At 50.0% G+C, this 7,542-nt stretch overlaps 1 pseudogene; it reads left to right on the plus strand.

Moving 5' to 3' along the window:
* The first annotated feature begins 418 nt into the window (after window positions 1–418).
* LOC146635097 (uncharacterized) lies at window positions 419–7,316 on the plus strand (annotated as a pseudogene).
* Window positions 7,317–7,542: the final 226 nt, after the last annotated feature.

The raw sequence follows: 7,542 nt of genomic DNA on the forward strand, positions 1-7,542 counted from the left end.
TCGAGACCACTTTTACGTGGTCTTGTCTTGGTCTCGACGTACTTTGGTCTCGGTCTTGTCTTGGTCTCGCTGTCTTGCTGTCTCAGGTCAACATAGTGGTCGGGAGATTTGGAGTCAACAGTATCCATCACACACAGCGTAACGTTCGATAATGTATCATGCGCAAAAGCTTTAGCTCTGAGAGCCATGCTTAGAGAGTGCTTTGTAGTGAATCAGAATAGTCGACTCCCATTGAGCGAGAGCCGGCTCCTCAATTAATTTCCTTTCGCTGCTCAGCTGTCACACAGCGACACACAGTGGCTCAGCCATGCTCAAATCCCTCCACATTGTGAAATTTTATTATTTCACCTTTCGCGCCCTTCAAACACAACTAAATGCAACCCGTTAGATTGAGCAGTATGCCCGGTCAGTTACAGAAATGTCAGCGACTTCATCTGTCATAAAGTTTGCGTTCATAGAACACAAAGAGTTTTTGGTAAATGCAAAAAAGAAACATTCGGCAAAGTGCAGGTTTTGTAAAGTCTCCTTGACCGAGACAGCCGGGACTACCTCAACCTTCACCAGGCACCTGGAGCGCAAACACCCTCAAAGGTAAGCTAGCCGGTAGCCATCTATCCATCTTCAAACTCTTCTAACTACCTTTCCAACCTCAGATGACCAGGTCATGTTTATGTAATATTGTTATTTATAATGTGTTCTTCAAACATTATAAATTATGTAGGGACAGTTTTTTTGCAACCGTCCCTGCAGACTTAACTTTAACTTAATGTACAGGTAGCTAGCGCTAGCAGTGGCTATCAGCTACTTAAACAATTTTCATTAACTTTAGGTATTTTGGTGAATTCATTGAGCAGAAATATATCGAAACCATTTCAGTGAGCACTTTAAGGGCTGGTATGGTGTGGTTTGTTGTGGACTTTAATGGGCATATTTATTTGGTTGTTGACTCATAAGGACGGGCGTTTCAAGAGTGTCCCTATAACATTGCTCGGCTAACAGCGGCGTTCTCGACAGTGAAGACCAGATCAGAGCGGTCTATGGCTCTGGTCCAGATAGCACAGATCGCAAAACTGAGTCCTAAGGTTCTTAAATCGATCTTAAGGACCTTTGACTATGACTTTCTCAGGTGTTTTCTACTATGTTGCCCTACTAAACCAGTCCAGTGTGTAGGAGCTATTTTAGCATTATTAGACACAGTTATTTTGTATTTGTCATGGTCGGCTGTGTGGCAGGCAGGAGTAGGACCCAAAATGCAGGACTCACAGGCACGAGGGAATAAACTCAAAAGGCAGCTTTATTGCTGAAGAGGCAGAACATAGGAAATACAAAACTAAACTGGGAAAACTACAAACTAAGAATTCACAGAGAGACACAGGGAGATCCACACACGGCATGAGGGTGAACAGACGTTAACGATGCGACACCGAGTAGGGGAAGACACAGACACTAAATACAAGAGGTGAACGGAGCAAAGAGGAAACAGCTGGGAGACACGGCTGACGTAGATTACACTGACGAGACAGGGAGAGCACAAAGCTGAACGCACTGACAAAGGACACAGACCTACAAAATAAGACAGGAAGCACACGCCAGACAGAGACAGACTCGTAAACAGGCATAATGACGTCATGGACAAACAGAGGGACATACGGGCAGAGAAGACTAAGCACAGGCAACCTAAACCAAACATAAGGGCAAGATAACAAAACCTAAACCAGAAATAATCATCATCAACATCATCAGATAACTAAAGAATCAGAATATAATTGTAGTCAAAACAGTATCACCAGAAAATAACTAATCCATAATGCAAAATAAACCAAAACATAAGAAACTCAAAATACTGGGTCCAACGGACCCAGAACCGTGACAGTACCCCCCCTCTAAGGGCTGACTCCCGACAGCCCCAAACAAAAAAAAGGCACAACAAAGCACCAGGCCAGGGCGGGCGGAGGGGGTCCAGGATGGAGGGACAGAGCCCAAACAAAAAAACAAGGAGCACCAGAGTCCAAAAAACGCAGGAGAGCATATCAAAAACAAAACGAGACCAGAGCTCACCAAGAGTCCACAAAAAGTTCAGGGGGCCGACCGTGCACGTGGAAACGGCGGCGACGGGCGTACAGTTCTGGAGGCCGACCGTGCACACGGCAACGGCGGCGACGGGCGAACAGTTCCGGGGGCCGGCCACGCGGAAGGCAGTGGCGGCGTCCAGGAGGGTGTTCAGGAGGGCGCCTACGGTGGCGGAGATGCCCAACAAGCGGCCTGGCAGATGACCGACGATGTGGAGGCGGTAGTAGGGGACCTGAAGGCTTCGTGGCCCCTGCAGCCCCAGGCGAAGCGGAGGCCGGACCAGACGATGCAGAAGTTGGACCAGGCGAGGCTGAGGCAGGTGAGGAGGCTGAAGCCGGGCCAGGCGAGGCAGCGGCTGGTGAGGAGGCTGGAGCCGGGCCAGGCGAAGAGGGCGAGGAGGCTGGAGCCGGGCCAGGCGAAGAGGACGAGGAGGCTGGAGCCGGGCCAGGCGAAGAGGACGAGGAGGCTGGAGCCGGGCCAGGCGAAGAGGACGCCGAGGCAGGAGCCGGGCCAGGCGAAGAGGACGCCGAAGCAGGAGCCGGGCCAGGCGAAGAGGACGCCGAAGCAGGAGCCGGGCCGGGCGATGCAGATGCCGGACCGGGCGATGCAGATGCCGGACCGGGCGATGCAGATGCCGGACCGGGCGATGCAGATGCCGGACCGGGCGATGCAGATGAGGATGCCGGACCGGGCGATGCAGATGAGGATGCCGGACCAGGCAAAGCAGCTGATGAGGAAGCTGAAGAGGAGGCCACTGCAGGTGATGCGGAGGCTGGACCAGGCGAGGCGGATGAAGTCGAAGCATGCGCTGGACCAGGCGACGCTGAGGATGCTGAATCCGGACCAGGCAACGGCGTGGAGGATGACACAGAGGCTGCAGCTGGCGTGGGTGGAGACACAGAGGCTGCAGCTGGCGTGGGTGGAGACACAGAGGCTGCAGGTGGAGCAGCTGGTGGCTGGACGGGCTCCTCGGGCCCCCCAGCTGACGAGGAAGGAGGCTGGACGGGCTCCTCGGGCCCCCCAGCTGACGAGGAAGGAGGCTGGACGGGCTCCTCGGGCCCCCCAGCAAAAACAGTCTCAGAACCAGTGGGCACTGGAGCCCCTGGCACACACAGAACGGAACCAGCAGGTGCGAAGACCTCTGGCAGGAACACAACAAAACCAGCAGGCACACGGGCCTCTGGCAGGGACAGAACAGGACCAGCAGGCACACGGGCCTCTGGCAGGGACAGAACAGGACCAGCAGGCACACGGGCCTCCGGCAGGGACAGAACAGGACCAGCAGGCACACGGGCCTCCGGCAGGGACAGAACAGGACCAGCAGGCACACGGGCCTCCGGCAGCGTTGATGCCGACTGGGGCTGAGCAACACATAGGTTAGGCTCAGGAGGCAACAATTGGGTGCAGTCATCGGCTGACTCCTTAGCCCCCAGGGGTCCAGAGTCAACTGCGGGTTGAAACTCGGACTCTGGGGAGGCCCTGGAGGTAGTAAATGTCTCTAATCGGGCCAGCTTTCGAGAAACGAAAACAGTCCTGTTGAGCATGTTTTCCTGCTTAATACGAGTGAGAAAAGATGGCTGCTCAGCAGGAGACTGGGTTGAGAAAGACTGAAGTGACCCTTGTGGGGAGAATGAAACTAGTGAAGGAGCAGATGATCGAGCTGCGGGTAACGGAGTGGCTAACTGGGCAGCTGACTGAGCTGAGGGCAGCTGAACAGCTAGCTGGGCTGCTGAACGGGCTAACGGTTGAGGAGGTGTTTGTAGTGAGCGTGATGCAGGGGGTGGTATAGGCTCCCCTGAGCCTCTAGGGCTCGGTTTAACTAGCTGAAGGAGTTCAGAAGAAACAGTTCTGCTTAGGCTTCTCTGCTCTAAGAGAACAGGGCAGAAACAGCCCGTTAAGTCCCCCTCCCCATTTTTGGGTTGCGAACCCACAGCGCCATTCACAGATTCAGCAGTACATGTCAGAACCGAATTCAAACTGTCCGGGGTTAACTCCATGGAACAAACCGCCTTCACCTCACTACTCTTAGCCGTGAGAAGAAAACAGTTCCCATTACTATTTGCAGGTGAAGCAATAGGGGTACAGTCAATATCACTCACCATTGCCTGCTGTTCTGACGAGTGATTGGGCTCCGGTTGTAGTGAGGAATGACGGCGGTGGCGCCGCTTCCTCCTGGCGGCAGGGGCTGAGGCGACAGGAGAAACTGGTGACGATGGAGAAAAGACGTCCTCGTCCTCGTCCTGCGACCACATCGCCGCCAAGCAGGAGGCAGGTGAACTAAGCCCTGAGCGGCAAGAAGTGGAGCTCTGTGGCCGCGGTGCGGAAACGCCTTTCCTCTGTTGCAATTGCTGCTGTATGGCGGCCGACTCCGCGGAGAGCTCCTTGTGTTGCGGCTGCTGCCGATGCGACGGCTTCGGCGAAGAATACTGGGCGCGGACAAAAGCTGCAAGCTCCCGAGCCTGTAGCACCTCCTGGGCTTCATGCAGCTGGTCTATGAAGCCCCTAAATCCCCTTAGTGTGCGCAAATGAGGACTCCCCTCCAGGATCGCTTCTATAGCGTTAATCCCAACTGCCATAGTCTTAGCGTCCTTAGCGTGGGAGACCCGCTCGATCAGGCGGTGGACGCGGGAGAGGTCATGTTCCCGGGATGAATCCGCTGGGTCCAGGAAATGGTCGCATCGTTCTGTCATGGTCGGCTGTGTGGCAGGCAGGAGTAGGACCCAAAATGCAGGACTCACAGGCACGAGGGAATAAACTCAAAAGGCAGCTTTATTGCTGAAGAGGCAGAACATAGGAAATACAAAACTAAACTGGGAAAACTACAAACTAAGAATTCACAGAGAGACACAGGGAGATCCACACACGGCATGAGGGTGAACAGACGTTAACGATGCGACACCGAGTAGGGGAAGACACAGACACTAAATACAAGAGGTGAACGGAGCAAAGAGGAAACAGCTGGGAGACACGGCTGACGTAGATTACACTGACAAGACAGGGAGAGCACAAAGCTGAACGCACTGACAAAGGACACAGACCTACAAAATAAGACAGGAAGCACACGCCAGACAGAGACAGACTCGTAAACAGGCATAATGACGTCATGGACAAACAGAGGGACATACGGGCAGAGAAGACTAAGCACAGGCAACCTAAACCAAACATAAGGGCAAGATAACAAAACCTAAACCAGAAATAATCATCATCAACATCATCAGATAACTAAAGAATCAGAATATAATTGTAGTCAAAACAGTATCACCAGAAAATAACTAATCCATAATGCAAAATAAACCAAAACATAAGAAACTCAAAATACTGGGTCCAACGGACCCAGAACCGTGACAGTATTGGTGTAACTTCAGACTTTATTGAGTAGTTCATTTCTTGTCAATACAGCTGTGTCTGATAGCTGACTGGCAGGAGGAGGCTTAATGCAACCTACAAAGTTAATGCACAGACATTTTGTCTTTTGTAGATTCCATTCAACTGTTTTTCTGTTCTTCTTATTTAAGGTCTTGCAACCCTGAACACTCCAGTATTTTCATTATTACTAGTTGTGCCTAATGATCTATATGTGTCACACTGGATTAGATTAGGTTATTTTGTATGCAAAGGTCTGCCCTCATTGATAGGTTTAAAATTACTGTGCTTGTAAAATACAGTAGTTTTTGTGGTTGAATAGAAACCGATGTTTTACAGATTCCTATTTCCCTGTTTTGTAGGTACTTGGAGTACAAGTCAGGATCTGCAACATCAGTGATAGCGGTCAATCCCACACAGCCTCAATTATCATTGTTTGCTCCAAGCATCCACTTATTTTCCCCAAATTCACCCAGGCAACAGGCCATCACCCAGTCCATCCTCCAGGACCTTATAGTTGGATGCTCTCTCCCCCTGTCCATCGTTGAGAATCCACATTTTAGACACTTCCTGAATGTCTTGGATAGCAAATACACTCCTGTGTCTAGAACCACCTTGACAGAGAAGCTTATACCTCACCTTGTCACTAAATTGAAGGGTGACATAATCAAAGCCCTGGAAGTCCAGCCAAATGTAGCAATAACAACAGACCTCTGGTCTGACCGGAGGCTTCGTACTTTCCTGGGAGTTACTGCTCATGCTGCCTGCAAGAACAAGGACTCTTACAGTTTACAATCATTTTTGCTTGACTGTAGGCGTTTCACAGGGAAGCACTGCACAGACAGTTAAAAGCTCTGATCACACTTGACCACGGGGCCATCACTGAAATGTGCAGCAATACAGAGAATTTAGTGTTTTCAACCCGAGAGTGGGCTCAGCTGAAAGACCTTTGTGCTTTGCTTGAGCCTTTTTCTGATGCAACAGACCTTACAGAAGGTGATCATCAGGTGACTATTAGCATGGTGGTCCCCACTGTTCTGGACTTGAAGAATCATCTTATAAAGATGGAAGTACAAATGCCCCAGGCCGTAACTATAGTCAGGGCACTGAAAAGATCCTCAGAGAAACGGTTCTCTGGAATTTTCAGGCAGATTTGCATGGACGAAAAGGATCCAGAAGAGCCGTTTAGCCATCGGATCTACTTCCTTGCCACCATGCTCGACCCCCAGTTTGGACTGACCTGGGTAGATTTAGATGTCCAAAATGTTGAAACTGGACCAGCGCTGAAGAGGTTGAGAGATGACCTTAAAAAGTCATTAATAGGTGACTGTATAATAATAATAATTTATTGTTATTGTTGTTTTTGTTGTTCCACTTAATTTCACTGTCTTTGGTTTTATAGCATCATTAGGAGCATCCTGTCTAATCCTGTCTTTGTATGTGTGTGTGTGCACCCTTTTCCAGACCTTTTGATCACAGAGGTAGACAGAGACAGACCTGCAGCACCAACAGAAGAAGACACAGAATTATCAGATAGTGACTCAGCGCCACCCCCAAAACAATGTCTTCTTTCACGCTACAAGGCATTTAGGTTGCAACGCAGCACAAGCCAGGACTCGAGCACTGATGCACAAATAAGCAAGTACCTAGATGGCATAAATGACTCTGACTGTGATGCACTCACCTTTTGGTCAAAAAGCAAAGAGCGTTTCCCCAGTCTACACAGTGTTGCCTTGAAGGTCCTCTCTGTCCCTGCCTCTTCTGCCCCAGTTGAGAGGGTTTTTAGTAGAGGAGGCATTCTAATGAGACCCCACCGTGCACGGCTAGGCTATAAGATGTTGCAATCTTTAGTTTTCTTGAAGTGCAATCAATCACTGTTTTAAAATGTGAACTGTTTTCTCTCACTCCTCTCTGAAAATATGCTGTTTGTTCATTATATATTTGTTCATAAGATATTTGTTATTTGTTCATAATGTCTGTGTTCTATTGTTCCTGCCCTACTGAACAACAGGCTTGATTTCATTGGCAGTGTGTTGTAATCTCATGCCACTGAAGACATCAAGATGCCAGAATCTTTTAAGCACTTGTTCTTATTCTTATTAATGCACA

This window comes from Diplotaxodon limnothrissa, linkage group LG3 (genome assembly GCF_057381915.1).
Source record: "Diplotaxodon limnothrissa isolate DT_005_m linkage group LG3, D_limnothrissa_male_GT1.1, whole genome shotgun sequence".
NCBI classification, from domain to species: domain Eukaryota; kingdom Metazoa; phylum Chordata; class Actinopteri; order Cichliformes; family Cichlidae; genus Diplotaxodon; species Diplotaxodon limnothrissa.